The 15,700-nt window shown below is 42.3% G+C and overlaps 1 protein-coding gene across 5 annotated transcripts in view; it reads left to right on the top strand.

Annotated features, from left to right (window-relative positions):
- Positions 1-15,700, top strand: part of USP49 (ubiquitin specific peptidase 49) — a 96,425-nt gene that overhangs the window by 19,684 nt on the left and 61,041 nt on the right. For all 5 annotated transcript variants that reach the window (XM_062186099.1, XM_062186100.1, XM_062186101.1 and 2 more), the window contains exon 2: positions 14,437-14,510. The gene's annotated coding sequence lies outside the window, so the exon portion shown is untranslated. The remainder of the gene's footprint in view (positions 1-14,436; positions 14,511-15,700) is intronic.

Below are 15,700 nucleotides of genomic sequence, written 5' to 3'. Positions count from 1 at the left end.
TCAATTCTCTTTATATACAGAAGATCAATTTAGTATAAAGGTTTCAACAGTTTGCACCCACATAGACACACAAAGTGAAACATACTGTTTGAGTACTAGTTATAGCATCAAATCAAAATGTACAGCACATTAAGGACAGAGATCCCACATGAGGAGCAAGTGCACAGTGGCTCCTGTTGTTGACCCAACAAATTGACACTCTAGTTTATGGCACCAGTAACCACCCTAGGCTGTCGTCATGAGTTGCCAAGGCTATGGAAGCCTTCCAAGTTTGCCGACTCTGATCATATTTAGACAAGGTCATAAAAGACAGAGTGAGAATAGTAACCAATGATCCGAAGAGTGGCATTAACCAGGTTTGAACAATTATATAGCATTAAGTGGGGAAGAGGACCATCAGTCCACACAGGTTGGGAGTAGAGCCATTGGAGGTAGAGTAGAGGTTATGATTACAAAGGAATGAGGCCCAAGTACGCTAGACAGGGTCTAGAACAAAGGACAGAGTCATTATTAGAGGAGCTAAGAAAGGTGCTGTCTAAGCTACAAGTAATTTTTCTGATTGAGAGGCAAATAGAATCTGATAGAAGGGGCTTGATAATAATCTGTTGGGCTTTAGGCCTTGTAAATTCAGAATCTATACTGAGCATTTCAAAAGTTCCTATGTCCTGCTACTATTCCCTTCTCAGTAGATTCCAAATGTTCTTTGTTGGGGCCAGTGGGAACTCTTTCCTGAATACAATTACATCATGTAAAATTATTTAGAACAAATTGGTAAAATTGGTATACTTGTTGAAGTTTTAAAATACTGTGCAGAAGGGAAGCAATTTGTTGTGAAAATTTCAACATTTCTTTGAAATGATTGATTCCTAGAATTATTTCTTTACCAGTTTTTCAAAACTCAGTTCTCAATTCTTGTCTTCCAAGACCCTTTCCTCCATGTTAACCTTTTACACAAATCTTTGTACTTATTTTTCCTTCCCTCTATCTTTTGTGCTTTGTACAGTTTGCCCAGAACCCCACTGAAATTCATTACATGTCGATATGGAATTCTTTGACTGTTTTCCTGTCTATGTAAACCTCTTGGAGAGCGGAAACCCACTTTATACTTTTGAATAAATTTGCTTTCACAAGTGTTTATGACCTGCCTTTGGTGACTGAAGCACTGGGCTCCTATGTAGCTGCTAATGTCTTTTTGGGTACATATTGAATCTTCAATAGATCCTGATGGTGTAAATTCACATTCTCTCTAGACAATATTATGAGGAAATTGAAGAATGGGCTCTGCCCCTTTGTTTATGTCATATTGGTGAGTAGTACATAACAGCCAGAAGACGTGTTGGGAAAGCCTGCTTTTTGCAGTCTAAAGGTCTAGTGTTCCCTTATTTGGAGAATGAACACATTGGAAGAGAAGCCCTTTGAATTTCCTTACAAACTCCAGATAACATTCATGGCCTGAAAGTGGTACTCCCAGTGAATCAATGTCACCGTTTATAGCAACCAACCCACAATGAAAAATAATATCTCTTAGAATTGAGTGGAACCCAAATGGAAACTTTTCCATGACTGAGCTAAGCTGTCACAAACATAGTTTGAAATAACTGAGAGGGGGTCAGTGCTGTGGCATAGTGGGAAAAGCAGTGTTAGCATCCCATATGGGCGCCGGTTCAAATCCCAGCTGCTCCACTTCCAATCCAGCTCTCTGCTATGGCCTGGGAAAGCAGTAGAAGATGGCCAAAGTCCTTGGGCCCCTGAACCCTTGTGGGAGACCTGGAGGAGGCTTCTGGCTCCTGGCTTCGGATCAGCGAAGCTCTGGCTATTGCGGCCAACTGGAAAGTGAAACAGCGGATGGATGACTTCTCTATCTCTGCCTTTCCTTCTCTCTCTCTGTATGTGTGACTTTCAAATAAATAAATCTTTTTTTTAAAAAAAAAACACACATGTATATGTTGCTGACTAGCACATCAAGAATTAGAGTAACCATTTCATAGAAGTCCCTGTGTGATCCTTCCTTTGCCCTCCCCAGGTGTCTACTCTCCTGTGATCAAGAAAGTTGAGATTTTACTTCTCTTTAATACATTTTAAATTCTAAACTGGAAAGGCAAACAGTTCAATCATGAAAGGCCTTCAGTCTTTCTCTGTGTGTATATTTTTGCACAAAGTAATACTTTTTTTAAAAAAAATTATTTATTTATTTGAGAGGCAGAGGCAGAGAGAGAGAGAGAGAGAGAGAGAAAGGTCTTCCATCCACTGGTTCACTCCCCAGATGGCTGCAATGGCCGGAGCTGTGCTGATCCGAAGCCAGGAGCCAGGAACTTCTTCCAGGTCTCCCCTGCACCTGGATGCCAGCGCTGTGAACCAGGGTTTTAACCCACTGTGCCACAGCGCCAGCCCCACAAAATAATACTTTAAAAAAATAGGCTAATATTTATTGAGCACTTACTTTGTACCCTTGACCCTTCTTGGCACTTTACACATCCTAACTCCACAATAACTGTATGAAATACATGAAAAAAGTATGGAGTGTTTACATAGCTAGGAACTTGGTATTGCTTTATGATAATATGTAATTTTTTATTAAAAATCTGTTTTTAGGCCGGTGCCATGGTTCAATAGGCTAATCCTCCGCCTTGTGGCGCCGTCACACTGGGTTCTAGTCCCTGTCGGGGCACTGGATTCTGTCCCGGTTGCCCCTCTTCCAGACCAGCTCTCTGCTGTGGCCCGGGAGTGCAGTGGAGGATGGCCCAAGTGCTTGGGCCCTGCACCCCATGGGAGACCAGGATAAGCACCTGGCTCCTGGCTTTGGATCAGCGCGGTGCGCCGGCCGCAGCGTGCCAGCCACAGCAGCCATTGGAGGGTGAGCCAACGGCAAAGGAAGACCTTTCTCTCTGTCTCTCTCTCTCTCACTGTCCACTCTGCCTGTCAAAAAAATTTTTTAAAAAAAAATCTGTTTTTATCTTCTGTCTTTGACTACTCTGAATCATCGAGGCCTGTGTTGCTTCTGCTAGACATTTAGCTGGAATGTTCGATAGGCTTTAGATCTTTTCCTTACAGTCCTAGCTTCTCACTGCCTGATAGTCCATCAGTTTATTTAAACCCTATTGTATCTTCAGTAATGTCCATTAGAGCCTTTGTAAAGCATTTATTTTACAAATATTAGGTCTTTTAAAATGGGAGTTTTCTTTATGTGAAAGGAGAGAGAGAAAAAAAGACAAGGAGAGAGGGTTCTTCATCCACTGGTTCACTCCCCAAATACCTACAATAGCTGAAACTGGACTAGGCCAAAGCCAGGAGCCAGGAACTCCATCCAGATCTCCCAAGTGGGTGCCAGGAACCCAAGTACTTAGGCTGTCATCTGCTGCCTCCCAGGCACATTAACAGGAAGCTGGATTGGAAGCCAAATAGCCTGGACTTGAACTAGTTGGAATAACTAGTATGTAGGATGTAGGATGCTGGTTTTCCCAGGTGGCAGCAAAGCTGCAACTTCTTGAGCAAAGCTAAGTGCCAACTAAGCTCTACCACAGGCATAGAACTACTTAACCCTCATGTTCCTTGCCATTGATGGAGGCTTGTTAGAATTACACTCATGCAACATAATTATCTTGGGCCTAGCAATTACCTAGATGCTACTGTTCCTTGCTGTGAGATCCTGTGCTAATCGTTACTAACCTGACCTTCCATGCCTTGTCTGAAACGCCACTGATACTAACTCATTGTGAGAACTAACTGAGCAAATGTATGGGAAAATATTTCACACAGCTTAGTATTTAGTAGGAGTATAATAAATGTTCATCTATATTCTCTCCCCACTAAAACTGCTGTTCCATGCTCACAAAATTGTATAGTATTTATAAGGAATGCTTGGCAATGACAGAATTAATGTTTAAAAATTGATTTGAATATATGCTGGCAAACTAAACTCTACCAGTTAATAATATTTATTATATGTTGGGCATGTAAAAAGCAGGATTAGTTTTTAGCAGACTAATGAAATAACTACTCTGGTGTATGTTATATGGAAGGTGATTTTTGTTGACACTGCTGTTCTTCAAACTAAATGGAATTTGGTGTTGCTGGTTTGGTGTTTTTTATCAGTCTTATAACTTTAATCAGTAGTTAGTTCTCATCTACATTGACTATATATAGATTTTTGAAAGTGGTATAGTGGGTTAAAGCTCTGGCCTTAAGCACTGACATCCCATATGGGCACCAGTTCTGGTCATGGCTGCTCCTCTTCCCATCTAGCTCTCTGCTATGGCCTGGAAAAGTAGTGGAAGATGGCCCAAGTGCTTGCGTCCCTGCACCCACATGGGAAACCTGGAAGAAATTCCTGGTTCCTGGCTTTAGATTGGCTCAGCTCCAACCATTGCGGCCATTTGGAGAGTGAACCTGTGGGTGGAAGACCTTTCTCTCTGTCTCTCCCTTTGTCTGTTTGTAACTCTGCCTCTCAAATAAATAAAAATCTTAAAAACCCTAAAACAATATGAAACGCTTTGTTCTAATACAAAAATTAAGAAGTGTAGAGATGATAAAATTACAGTTAGCCTTGGTAAATGCCACATGAAGTCTATTTTTTTTTTAAGATTTACTTATTTATTTAAAAGGCAGAGTTACAAAGAGGGGAGAGACAGAGAGAGATCTTCCATTTGCTGGTTCATTCCTCAAATATCTCCATGGTGGGATTGGGCTATGCCAAAGCCAGAAACCTGGAACTCCCATCTGGATCTCCCACACTGGGTGGCAGGGACTCAGGTAATTGGGCCATCTGCTGCTTTAGTGCATTAGTGAGGAGCCAGATTGGAAGTAGAGCAGCTGGGCACTCCAACCAGTGCTCATATGGGATGTCGGCATCATGGAGGCAGCCTATCCCAGAGCATCACAGCGTCAGGTCCCACATGAAGTTTTTAATATATTTTAATATATTTTTATATAGTTGTTAGGAACCATGTTGCCTTAGAAGTAAAATTTAAGGTAAACTTAAAATTTTTAAAAATATTTTATTTATTTGAGAAGCAGAATTAGAGAGAGAGAGACAGAGAGAAAGGCTGGCGCTGCGCCGATCTAAAGCCAAGAGCCAAGTGCTTCCTCCCAGTCTCCCATGCATCCTCCACTGCCCTCCAGGGCCACAGCAGAGAGCTGGACTGGAAGAGGAGCAACCGGGACTAGAACCTGGCGCCCATATGGGATGCTGACACCGCAGGTAGAGGATTAACCAAGTGAGCCATGGCACCGGCCCCAAAGAATTCATTTTTAAAATTGAAGTTTGGGGCCAGCACTGTGGCGGCATAGTGGGATAAGTCTCCACTTGTGGTGCTGGCATCTCACATAGACACTGGTTCGTGTCCTGGCTGCTCCTCTTCTGATCCAGCTCTCTGCTTATGGCCTAGGAAAGCAATGAAGGATGTCCCAAGTGCTTTGGGCCCTGCACCAATGTGGGAGACCTGGAAGAAGCTCCTGGCTCCTGGCTTTGGATCAGCATAGCTCAGGCCGTTGCAGCCTTTTGGGGAGTGAACCAACGGAAGGAAGACCTTTCTCTCTGTCTATAACTCTGTCAAATAAAAAAAAATTAATTCTATCATTGATCCATTTGGCCAGCATATATGTTAGTCTGTCCTTTGTGACATGTACTATGCCTTTTAAACAGCTTCATAAACCTGTGGATCACATTTCTGTTTTTTTGTTGTTGTTTTTTGACAGGCAGAATGAATAGTGAGAGAGAGACAGAGAGAAAGGTCTTCCTTTTTGCCGTTGGTTCACCCTCTAATGGCCGCTGCGGCCGGTGCATCGTGCTGATCCGAAGCCAGGAGCCAGGCGCTTCTCCTGGTCTCCCATGCGGGTGCAGGGCCCAAGGACCTGGGCCATCCTCCACTGCCTTCCCGGGCCATAGCAGAGAGCTGGCCTGGAAGAGGGGCAACCGGGATAGAATCCGGCACCCCAACCAGGACTAGAACCCGGTGTGCCGGTGCCGCAAGGCAGAGGATTAGCCTGTTAAGCCATGGCGCCGGCTTCACATTTCTGTTTAATAGCAAAGAATTGAGGGCCAGCGCTGTGGTGTAGTTAAAGCTCTGGCCTTAAGCACCGGCATCCCATATGGGCACCAGTTCTGGTAACGGCTGCTCCTCTTCCCATCTAGCTCTCTGCTATGGTGTAGGAAAGCAATAGAAGATGGCCCAATCCTTGGGCTCCTGCACCTATGTGGGAGAACCATAAGAAGCTCCTGACTCCTGACTTTGGATCAGCTCAGCTCCAGCCGTACAGCCATTTGGGGAGTAAACCAGTGGATGGAAGACCCCCCCCACACACACACCTCTCTCTGTAACACTTTCAAATAAATAAAAATTTTAAAATTTTTTGAAAAAAGTAAATTAATTAAAATACAGAACCATTTTATTTAAAGATTTATTTATTTAAAAGACAAAGTTGACACACAGAGAGGGAGAGACAAAGACAGAAAGAGAGAAGTACCTTCTATGACTATATTGGTTCACACCCTAAATGACTACAACAGCTAGGCCTGGGCCAGGTTGAAGTCAGCAGCCAGGAACTCTATCCAGCTCCCACATAGGTGACAGGGGCTCAAATACCCAAGTCATCTTCCACTGCCCTCTCAGGTGCATTGGCAGGAAATTACATCAGAAGTGGCATGGTGGGAACCAAACCTGCATTCCAACATAGGATGCCAGGGTTGCAAGTGGCAGCCTAACCTGCTGCACCACAAGAGAGAAAAGAAACATTTTTTTAAAACTTTCATTTAATAAATATAAATTTCGAAAGTACAATTTTTGGATTATAGCGGCTTTTCCCCCCATAACCTGCCTCCCACCCACAACCATCCCATCTTCCACTCCCTCTCCCGTCCCATTCTTCATCAAGATTCATTTTCAAGTATCTTTATATACAGATCGACTTAGTTTATAGTAAATAAAGATCTCAACAGTTTGTACCTACACAGATACACAAAGTATAAAGTACTGTTTGGGTAGTAGTTTCACAGTTAATTCTCATAGTACAACACATTAAGGACAGAGAGCAAGTGTACAGTGACTCCCATTGTTGATTTAACAATTGACACTCTTATTTATGACATCAGTAATCACCTGAGGCTCTTGTCATGAGCTGCCAAGGCTATGGAAGCCTCTTGAGTTCACAAACTCCGACCTTATTTAGACAAGGCCATAATCAAAGTGGAAGTTCTCCCTTCAGAGAAAGGTACCTCCTTCTTTGATGGCCCATTCTTTCCACTGGGATCTCACTCACAGAGATCTTTCATTTAGGTTTTTTGTTTGTTTGTTTGTTTGTTTGTTTTTGCCACAGTGTCTTGGCTTTCCATGCCTGAGAAACTCTCATGGGCATTTTAGCCAGATCCAAATGCCTTAAGGGCTGATTCTGAGGCCAGAGTGCTGTTTAGGGCATCTGCCATTCTATGAGTCTGCTGTGTATCCCGCTTCCCATGCTGGATCTTTCTCTCCTCTTTAATTCTATCAGTTAGTATTAGCAGATACTAGTCTTATTTATGTGATCCCTTTGACACTTAATCCTATCATTATGATCAATTATGAACTTAAACTGATCACTTTGACTAGAAAGATGGCACTGGTACATGCCACCTTGATGGGATTGATTTGGAATTCCCTGACCCGTTTCTAGCTCTACCATTAGAGATAAGTCTGAGTGAGCATGTGCCAAACTGTACATCTCCTCCCTCTCTTATTCCCACTCTTATATTTAACAGGGATCACTTTTCAGTTAAATTTAAGCACCTAATGGGGCCAGCGCTCTGGCACAGTGGGTAACACCCTGGCCTGAAACGCCAGCATCCCATATGGGCGCCGGTTGGAGTCCCAGCTGCTCCACTTCCCATCCAGCTCTCTGCTATGGCCTGGGATAGTAGTAGAAGATGGCCCAAGTCCTTGGGCCCCTGCACCCATGTGGGAGACCCGAAAGAAGCTCCTGGCTCCTAGCTTCGGATTGGCGCAGTTCTGGCCATTGCAGCCAATTGGGGAGTGAACCATCGGATGGAAAACGTCTTTCTCTCTCTCTGCCTCTCCTCTCTGTGTAACTCTGACTTTCAAGCAAAATAAATAAATCTTTAAAAAAAAAAAAACACCTAAGAATAATTGTGTATTAAGAGTTCAACCAGTGGTGTTAAGTAGAACAAAAAAAATACTAAAAGGAATAAAAGTTGTTCCTCGACAGTCAGGACAAGGGCTGATCAAGTCGTTGTTTCTCATAGTGTCCATTGAAAAGAAACATTTTGATAAATATTTTATAAACAATCTAATTGGCAAGTGGACAGCACTATTATAACCTAGGTTATTCTGAACAACAGTCAGAGTGTAAATAAATGTAAATAATGCAGTCCTCACACCATGTATGTCTCACAGGATTCCATGAATTTGTTTTGCAGTTTCTGTGCATGAATTTCCACTTAACCCATTATTGAAAGCTGTTAATAGGTAGAACTCATAATTCTAATTAATAAACTAATTAGTAAACTAATTTTGAATCTTGAAACAGTTAAGATCAATGGTCTTGAGGCTTTGTTCATGCTGTTTATGTTGTGCACTGAAATGTAAAATATTATATGTGCCTTTTTGTTATTATTTACTTTGGGCGACATGAACAAACTTCAGAATTTTAAATTTAAGGGGCCGTCACTGTGACGCAATGGATTAAATCGCTACCTGCAGCATCAGCATCTTATATGGGTGCCGGTTCAAGTCCTGGCTGCTGCACTTGCGATCCAGCTCCCTACCTGGGAAATCAGCAGAACATGACCCAAATGCTTGGGCCCCTGCACCCACAAGGGAGACCTAGAAAAAGCTCCTGACTCCTGGCTTCAGCCTGGCCCAGTCCTGGCTGTTGTGGCTATTTGGAGAATGAACCAGTGGATGAAAGATCTCCCTCTCTCTGTTTCTCCCTCCCTCCCTCTCTCCCTGGAACTCTGCTTCTCAAATAAATTAGTAAATCTTTAAAACAAATATCTTAAAAAAGAATTTTAAATTTGAGTGGGACTGAGGATGACAAAGCTCATTAGTGCCAGTGTATGTCAGAAAAGCTAGTCTTCCTGATACCTAGACTAATTCTCTTCTTACCAGTTTATACTGAGCTTCCTAATTTAGCAGCCAAGAGAGATTTAATTGAATTACTGATTGCGGCCTCCTTAAACTTTTATATGAGGTTTCCTTATTAACCAGTGAATGCATGTAAAATTTTTCTTATTTTGGTTGTCTGAGCTTCCTCTGCCTTAGTATCCTGTAAGCCTTTTGACCTATTTTAGCTTTGATTAGGTATGACTGATCATTTATGATTTAAAAAATCACATGCCTTTGGCTTTAAAATGTCATTGTTAGGGCAGGCATTTGGTATAGTGATTAAGATGCCAGAATACCCTATCAGAGTGCCTGCATTCATGTCTTAGCTCCACTCCATATTCCAGCTTCCTGCTAATGTGTATCCTAGGAGGCAGCAGTACTTGGGTCCCTGCCACCCATGTGGGAGACCCAGACTGAATCTCTGGCTGTTGGCTTTAGCTTTGGCATGGCTCTGCTCTGCAAGTTATGGGCATTTGGGGAGTGAACCAGCAGATGGGAGATCTTGTTTGTCTCTCTCTGCCTTTGAAAAATTTTTCAAAGTAGGGAAAAATTATTCCTACAGATTTTCTACCCAAATGCAAAAAGGCATCTCAGTTTTGAGCATCTCAGTTTTGGTTCTTTCGCAATGGCAATAAGAATGTGTTTCTACTCTAAACCAGTTAAATAGTATTAGATGGACCTTCCCAGGTTATGATCCTATTTTTGGGGCTGGCTTGAGACACCCAGGGAACATGAGTAGAAGCACTTTGGATTTGGAATCCATGAATTGCCATGACAGTATGTTTTGCTCTTCTTTATGCATGAATCTTTTAATTGTATACTTCAGACTTTTTCGACATTTTGCTATGTATACTTCTAGATTGAGATCAGCCAAAAATGTGATTAGGACAAGGAAAAGAAATCAAGCAAGGCCTTGCTGATAGTAAAATTAGAGTAGATAAGTGGTAGGAGATAAGCCTACTGTGTTAGTTTCTTAGAATGTGCATGGAAATTATAGGTTGACTTGAAAAAAAAAATTTTTTTTTTGACAGGCAGAGTGGACAGTGAGAGAGAGACAGAGAGAAAGGTCTTCCCTTTCCGTTGGTTCACCCTCCAATGGCCGCCACGGCCGGTGCACCGCGCTGATCCGAAGGCAGGAGCCAGGTGCTTATCCTGGTCTCCCATGGGGTGCAGGGCCCAAGCACTTGGGCCATTTTCCACTGCCTTCCCAGGCCATAGCATAGAGCTGGCCTGGAAGAGGAGCAACCGGGACACAATCCGGTGCCCCAACCGGGACTAGAACCCGGTGTGCTGGCGCCGCAAGGCGGAGGATTAGCCTATTGAGCCACGGCACCAGCCTGAAAATTTTATCTATGTTTAATATTCAGTCTCTTTATTCTTCATTGGTATTTATTAAGTACCCAGTAAATACTAGGCACTGTGAAAATTTTTATTTATTTATTTGGGAGGCAGACAGACAAGCAGGGAAATCTTCCATCCATGGGTTCAGTCCTCAAATGCCCACTATAACCAGGGCTGGGGCATGATGAAGTCAGGTACCCATGGCTCAAACCAGTCTCCATCTGGGTACCAGCAGCCCAAGGACTTGAGCCATTACCTTCTGCCTCCCAAGGTGTGCATCAGTAGGACTGGATTGAAAGTGCAGCCAATGGCCGGCACCACGGCTCAATAGGCTAATCCTCCACCTTACGGCGCTGGCACACTGGGTTCTAGTCCCGGTCGGGGCACCGGATTCTGTCCCAGTTGCCCCTCTTCCAGGCCAGCTCTCTCCTATGGCCCAGGAGTGCGGTGGAGGATGGCCCAAGTGCTTGGGCCCTGCACCCCATGGGAGACCAGGATAAGCACCTGGCTCCTGGCTTTGGATCAGCGCGGTGCGCTGGCCGCAGCGCGTCAGCTGCAGCGGATATTGGAAGGTGAACCAACGGCAAAGGAAGACCTTTCTCTCTGTCTCTCTCTCTCTCACTGTCCACTCTGCCTGTCAAAGAAAAAAAAAAAAAAAAGAAAGTGCAGCCAACACTCAAAGCCAGGCACTTGGATGAGGAATGTGGGCATCCCAAGTTGTGCCTTAACAGGTGTGCCAAATACCTGCCCCCAATATATAAAATATATTTAAATACATAAACTATATTTTAAAATATGTAAATTGCATATATATATACTTAATAACATCTATTCTACTTGGTAAACCTGAACAATTCCTACCTACATTCCTCTAATATTAATACTAGAGAGCTTTTTAAAAAAGGGCATTGCTGGGGCTGGCGCTGTAGCATAGTTGGTAAAGCTGCTGCCTGCAGTGCTGGCATCCCATCTGGGCACCGGTTTGAGTCCCGGCTGCACTACTTCCTATCCAGCTCTCTGCTATGGCCTGGGAAGGCAATAGAAGATGGCCCAACAGTTTGGGCCCCTGCACCCACGTGGGAGACCCAGAAGAAGCTCCTGGCTCCTGGCTGTGGATTGACGAGGCTCTGGCCGTTGCGGCCAAATGGGGAGTGAACCATCAGATGGAAGACCTCTCTCTCTCTCTCTCTCTCTCTCTCTCTGACTCTCCTTCTCTCTCTCTGTAACTCTGACTTTCAAATAAATAAATAAGGGCATTGCTGCTGTCACCTTCACATTAGTCCTCAGTGCTGGTTTTTCTTTTTCTTTTCTTTTTTTTTTTTTAAAGATTTATTTATCAGAAAGGCAGAGTTATGGAAAGAGAAAGAGAGAGAGGTCTTCCATCTGCAGGTTCACTCCCCAAATGGCCGTAACAGCTAAGCCTGGGCCAGGCTGAAGCCTGGAGCCAGGAGCTTCTTCCAGATCTCCCACATGGGTGCAGGGGCCCAAGCACTTGGGCCATCCTCCGCTGCTTTCCCAGGCCATTAGCAGGGAGCTGGATGAGAAGTGAAGCAGCCGAGAATTGAACCAACACCCATATGGGATGCCAGCGTCTCTGGTGAGGGTCTAACCCGCTATGTCACAATGCCGGCCCTAGTGCTGGTATTTCTTAAGAGCAGAAACCTGTGTTTGAATCCTAGCTCTGAACTTATTTTCTAGGAATTTATTTCTGCCTGTTTCCTTGTCTGTCAAATGGAATAAAAATAGTATCTACCTCACAGTTGTGAAGATTGAATGAGCTAATACATGTAAAAATCACTTAGATAAGGGTCTGGCATGCATAAAAAACTGTGTAAATGTTAACAGTTATCATCATCGTTATTGCTATTATTATTTGACAGAATAGTTGGGTAGGGGTTCGAGAATAGCTTTTTTTCCTGTTCGTGCCCTGAAAATTGCACTAAAGGTAGGAAGATAAAGGGAGAAAACCAAACCTTGTTGATTATCAGCTATGTGCCAGGCAGTAATGCTAGCAATTTACCTGCATTCCCATTTAATACTTATACCAATACTTACAGAGTCAATTAGAAAACAGAGAACATTTAGTAAGGTCTGGTATTAGTAAATTGACATCATGATGATAACTGGTCTCTTCCTCCACATCCTATGTTCTTGCCTACAAACTGGAGTTCAGCAGGTTTCACTAATAGGTAGGCTTGAAATATGTTGTCCTGATGGTTGGGGACTTTATTGATCCTTTTATAGTTTGTTCCTACTTATTGTAGTGATTTGTTTTATGTATCTGTAGTTCCATCCTCCTCCTATTCTAAAATATATTGCAGTGGTTTAAATGATAAGCATGGGACCCGAATGAAAAATATTTGAATGTGTGGAACTTAGTAGTAGTTTTCAGATTTGAGCCAGCTTACAATTTCCCAATTTTCAAAATCACCATTATAATTATTGTAGTCATTCCTCTTCAAAGTAATAACTGTTTCATAGCACTTTAAGCCTAAATTCTATGTGGTCACATAGCTTAGGTATTATTTTTTTATAGAACTGGATATTGTAGTCAGTTTTGTGGGCACATCCAAGATTAGTTAAAATAGCTTGGATTTATGTGTAATTAAGTTAAAAATTTTTTTTAAAAATTTTTAAGTGGAAAGTAGGGTCATCTGGATAGCAAATGGGGCACTTTGTGGATGTGAAATACTCCTCAGTGTAATGTCAGCTTAGCTTTCCTGGGTAAAACTGCCTCTGCAGTTGTAAACTTTTCCTAAAAGTGTTTGTATACTCCCTGGATTTCATGATCTTGCAATCTCTTATGCCTCCTGGGCCTGAGCTTTCTTTCCTTATGCCACTGATTTGCATCACAGTGCACCCAGATATGAAAATTGGATTTTTTTTTCCTTCTCTGATTTTCAGAAAGACTCTTCTCACAGGGCATTTGTGGATTTTTGTATACTTAACTGAAGAAAGGGGGAATGGAGGTGGGGTGAGCCTCACTGTGCATTGCTGCAGACAGCTTCCCTAGTAAGGCTCCCCATTCTTACAATGTTTTCAGACCTCCCTGACCCGAGAGCTTCACCCCCACCTAATCCCAGCTTTGCTCCATTATACTAACTCTGCTTTTCTTCTCTCTTTTCCCCTCTCCTCATCATTCTTCATCCTGTGCCTTTCAGAGATAAAACAACAAATTCTTCCCCTTGTCTAATGCAGAGCAATTTCCCTTTCTTGACAACCATTCTGGGATCTTGACAGCCATTCTGCAGTGAACCACCCACTCCAAGGGGACTGGACATGAGAGTGGGGGGCCCATCTTGAGGGAACACATTTTCACAAAGAAAGTTTCTTCCAAGAGAAATTCTTGTGTTAGTTGTTAGGATGACAAAATAGAGCTTTTTCTAGCCTGTTCCATGGCAGCCAAGCATACCAATCTAAAGCTTTATCGAGTCCTGCTTTCCTGAGTAAAGTGTCTGAAACCTAAAAATGATTGCACGTATAATTTATCCAAATCATAAACTAGCCATCTTTGAGTAATATTTAATGTCCTGTGTATAGACTATAGATTGCTTTTAAAAAAGCATGCTCTTCCATAAAGATTATGAGCCTTCTCAGCACAGGACACCTCATGTCGTCTTGCATTATTATGTATTTCCCCTATGCAAAAAGAATTTTACTTTTTGATACTCAAAAAGTTACCATGAGTTTAAGGTAGTTTTTTTTTTTTCTGACAGCTTCAAGTTACATGCAAAATCAACTTGTGATCATTAAAACCTAAAACAAATGCAAGAGTGCATTTTTTTTCAGAGAATAAATCTTTTAATACTTCCATGTATGGATCAGTCTACCCAAAGCTTAAAAAAAATTAGCTCTCCCCCAACGTTTACTTCTGTTTTGAGGACTTTTAAGGAGTTTACTGCATTGTGATGTACGAATTCTTTTCTGAATTTATAATGAGAATTCGCAAACTTGCTTTTTTCTTGCCATGTAGTAGCTCAAGCTTACAGATTGTTTCCCATAGGTAACAGAGAAGAGGAAACTTAATGAATGGCTGTGGAATAATATGGAAGAAGATGGAAAAAACTTGTTTAATGGGTAAGAAATAAAAGCATAATAGTAAAATGTTACTAATGGGAACTACTCAAAAATAATATTTGCTATGCCAATTTGTAATTATCCCATCTCTATTTGGAACTTTCACCACCTGCTTTCATTTTAACCATGTAAATTTTTTGGTGCCATGAATAACTCAAGCTAACAGGGGGAACACAGCCATATATGAAAATAAAGTGAGAACTGGACACTAGCAAGAATGCTGAAACAGATCTAGGGTAGGTCTGGAAGCTTTTTGATGGTTGGATAGGGACGCTGTCTGTCATGACCTGTCGAGAGTAATTATCCACTCCTTTTTCTCCAAATACTGCCAGCTGCTTTGATGTTAGGCTCACCATGGGGATCCTGTTCATTTGAGCAAGTGCAGATGTGTGTCAGGTGGTAATCAAATAGAATGCCAGAGAAACCCAATAAAAGATTTAGTTTATAAATTATAAAAAAATTTTAGTGATGCAAATCCACACAGTCTTCTTCCCAGTATTTCAAACATTATAGATAACCAAGACCCTGTACTTGAATCTTAGCCCCCAGAGTAGATGTACTTATGCAGTCTTTTTCTTTGCAAAGTGCTTGAAAACGTGGGCTTTGAAGCCAGTCTGGTTTTGACCAGTCACTGTTAACATTTAAGTGTGTTAATCTCTCTTGGATATAAGATGGGGACAATAAAATGCCTATCTCATAGTGAAGTTGAAGATTAATAACATAATAAATATTCAGTAAATTTTAACTATAATTTGCATTTCTATTCAAGTTAGCATTTTTTTAAAGATTCTTTTTTTTATTTGAAAGGTAGCATGACAGAGAGAGGAAGAGAGAGTGAGATCTTTTGTTCACTGGTTCACTCGCCAAATACCCACAACAGCTGGGGTTGAGCCAGGCTGAAACCAGGAGCCAGGAACTCCATCCAGATCGCCCACGTGGATAGTAGGAACCCAAGCACTTAGGCCATCATATGCTGCCTCCCAGGCACATTAGCAGGAACCTGGATAGGAAGTGGAGGGGCAGGGACTCAGACTAGGCACTCCCATATAGGATGTGGTCATCCCAAGAAGTGTTAACTTTGCACATCACCCACTCCCCAGTTAGCATTTTTATGTACCAACCATCCATACATGAATCTTCCTCTAATACAATCCAAGTTTCAAAGAAGGTTAATAATAATCTAAGAGTCT

This window comes from Lepus europaeus, chromosome 3 (assembly GCF_033115175.1).
Source record: "Lepus europaeus isolate LE1 chromosome 3, mLepTim1.pri, whole genome shotgun sequence".
In the NCBI taxonomy this organism is placed as follows: domain Eukaryota; kingdom Metazoa; phylum Chordata; class Mammalia; order Lagomorpha; family Leporidae; genus Lepus; species Lepus europaeus.
Note: the sequence above shows the minus strand (reverse complement) of the source record. Positions and strands in the feature narration are given on the sequence as shown.